This window comes from Anneissia japonica, unplaced genomic scaffold (genome assembly GCF_011630105.1).
Source record: "Anneissia japonica isolate Jap-2015-1 unplaced genomic scaffold, ASM1163010v1 scaffold6788_len1366326_cov149, whole genome shotgun sequence".
NCBI classification, from domain to species: Eukaryota; Metazoa; Echinodermata; class Crinoidea; order Comatulida; family Comatulidae; genus Anneissia; species Anneissia japonica.
The window spans coordinates 28,320-31,927 of record NW_022692324.1 but is presented as its reverse complement, the minus strand read 5'-3'; positions in this window follow the sequence as shown (position 1 = coordinate 31,927).

Here is a 3,608-nt window from a genome sequence, read left to right as displayed (position 1 = left end):
CGCCCCTGTCAGTTCCACTGAAAAAAGAGGGAGAGCAAAATTGAGAAGAGTTAGAGGGAGGAAAGAGGGGGAAAAAAAATATGTACCAATAAAGCTCAGTGGTGGTCACAGCAGTGGGCAAAAGGAGTGCTCGATTATCTTACCACTCACTAGTTTTGAATTTTCTATTGATTGACGGCGAACACATCGTTACGCTATATCCCCGACCTTGATTTTTTTTCCAACGATTTCTTAAATTAGGATGTAAAAACGGACAAAAGACGGAGCTCTAAGACGGGGGTTTTTTTAGCCGCATTAACGGAATGCAGTGTGCCCATCTAGAACAGCAGCAGCTATCCATGCTCAGTGGCGTAACGCGTATGCGCTCTCGTGCGGCGATCGAGTTCCTAGTCCACATTTCAAGCGCCCTGGGCATCTTACATTAGATGGATTTGTGCGCTATATAAAACTACACTATTATTATTATTATTATCCGCAGGGCCACGGCAACGCTTACGGGGTCCCTGCGGTGGCCCTACCCATAAGAGATCCACGCTCTATAGCACTCTGATCTAAAGCGGCTTTGTTTATACATAACAGCATAACATGTCTCTGACATTGACTGTAGGACATATGTCATATTAATCTAATGGGGATAGGGTGCACAGCCAACCGGGACCCCCTATATTTGTCAAAGTTTTTAAAAAATGGAGATAAAATATTAAAATTTAAGTCTGAATGACTGCCATTTCCGGGGATCAGAGGTGCCATAATCATAATTTGCTTTGGAACTCCCAGTATGAAATAGGCTATAGATCCATAATTAGTCATTAAGTAAATCACTTTTTCTGTTTGTGAAATTAATGCTAACTAATTTTGTGTGTGCTTCCTATCTCCTTAGTCCTTGATCGGAAGTTACACGTTAGTATTTCCACTCACAATAGTATAGTCGCAATACTACTCGCACATTAATATGAAATTCAAAAAGAGAAGGAAAGGAAAAGCCTCTTGATTGATTTTAAGAGTGCTGTACATGCAATATTATTATGATAAGTATTTCAGTGGCAGATTCAAGAGGCCCTGCTGGTCCACCCTCTCTACGGTATTTTTTTCAAAATTTGGAAGTGGAAAAAAAATATTCAAATTTAAGTCTAAGTGTGCTATTTCTGGCCAACTAGAAGTGCCATGATCATAAATTTTCTTATGTCAACTCAGCCCTAAACATGGTGCGGCTGAGGTAGTCTACACTCCATCTGTAAAAGTCCCTCCATTGGCCCCCTCTATTTTGAATTCCTGGACTTGCCATCAGGGACGTAGCCAGGATTTTGAAAGGAAGGAGCCGTTATGCAAATTACATAGGACCCCGGCGGGATCCAGAGGGTGAATCACCCTGTGAAGTAGCGCACTATAAACTTTCTTAGGACTGTTTTGAGAGGATAAAGTGAAAATTGCAATAGACGTATTATTAATAAGCACAGCAAATTATTATATAATAAATCAACAGTAACGGATCCGGAAATTCCAAAGAGAGGTGAACCAGGGAGGGACTTTCAGAGACCCAGAAACCACCACCCTCAGCCCCACCATGGTTGGGGCTAGGTAAGAGAATTTATAATTAGGGCATCTCTAGATTGCCGGAAATTTCTCTCACACTTAAATTTGAATATATTTTTCTTTTTTTCCTTAAAAAATGAGGAGAGGGGGCGGACGGGCCTTGAATCCACCTCTGCTGAAAACATTCTTTAACCAAAATAGCCATAATCACGAAAGTGGGCATAAAAAACCCGATTACATCCTAAAAACAAATGTATGGACCCTCGCCTTAGCAGTCACTAAGACATACTCTGAGTCAGGTGCCGACTCGATGGAGTTTAATGTCATACCAAGGGAAGGGCACAGATCTGTTTTGAAAGGTGGAGGGGGAGAAAATTTTGTGAGTCGACAACCACCTTAGACCCACCATGGTTGAAGCTGAGGTGAACAAATTTGAGAAAATAGTACCTCTAGATTGCCAGAAATGACACTTATTAAAATACATCATCATCCCATCACCCTTAGTCAAAATGAAGCGCCAAAAAATTCTCATGATCTTTTATCAGGGATTTTTGGCGACCATAGAGATCTTATTAATGTGTGTATGATATACTATAGAAAGCAAGGTTAAAAACATTATATTTGAGTATGTCCTTTACATACTTCAAAACCGTGATTTCACAACAGCTTCAGCCCCACCATGGTTGGGTCTGAGGTGAGAAAACTTGAGGAAATAGTACATCTAGTTGGCCGGAAATGATACTTTTATTATTATAGTAAAATTCATCATCATCATCATCACACCACCATTATAGTCAAAATAAAACGCCAACAAATTTCTCATGATCAGGGATCTACTTAATATCTAAGACAACTTAGGCTAAACTATAGCTTACTAATCCTTAACTATACTATAATAATTATGATCAACAAATCACAACTTTTTTTTTTCGCATTTAGCACAATTTTCTTCACTTTATAATGTTATTAATATTATTATCAATTATTACTACCGTCACCATCATCGTCATCATTATCATCATCGTCATCATCATCATTATTACTTTTAGTAGTAGTATTATTAAAGAAACTTGCAAAAGGATAAAAAGCAAACTGAACCATACAGTATCACATTTCTATATCTTAAAAGACCTGGCCTGAGATTTTTGGATTTAAGATTTTTTTAAATCACGCTTAGGCCTATGTGTTCTATTAGGCCTATATTTATAACGTGTACTGATGCATATTTACATGTTTTAGTAGTATTCATTTGAAGTTTTAAAATGTTAACACTGTGTGCTCCCACGGCTCCCCCCCAACCCCACTGGATACGTCCCTGGCTGCCACTGTATTTTGAAAATGTAGTGTGGAAATAAATATCAATTGCATTCCTTAAAATTAATTAGATAAAACTAAGGCTATCGCCAGAGCTACTGCTAGAGCTTCGCTTCGCCCCCACCGGGGGCCCTGGCGGCCCCTGGCCCCCAACAAGGCTTGGGCCTACTTCCCAAGTATTTCTTATTTTGCAATTCGTCCCCACCCACTTTTCACAACGGATCGACGCCCTTGGATGGAGTACATTAAGGCATATATATATATATATATATATATATATATATATATATATATATATATATATATGCAGCAAGACGTTTAAGGCCAGTATTATAAATATTTTCGTTATTCCAGTGTTACTTTACTAATAGTGTAACTGTCCTAATATGTTTTTGGGATCTCAGGCAGAACGCCTATCGGACTCCCTTTATGTGCATGCACTTTCATTTCAAAGAACCAATTTGAACGTATCAGTTAGCTTGGCGGTTTACTATCAAACCATCTTTTCATAATTTTATACTTTTCTATGGAAAGAATATGATGATTTTGTATGCTCCCCCCACCCTCCCAGCTGGCGCCGCTCTAGACTCGCCGCGTACAAAATCATCATATTCCTTCCATAGATTACTACTATTACAACAGTGTGACGTCACGATACCATGTGATACTACTCCACTGCATTCGGCGACAAAATGAGTTCAACCGACGTCATTTTCTCTATTCACAAATCACTGATCCCAATTTCTAACGTAATTATTAAG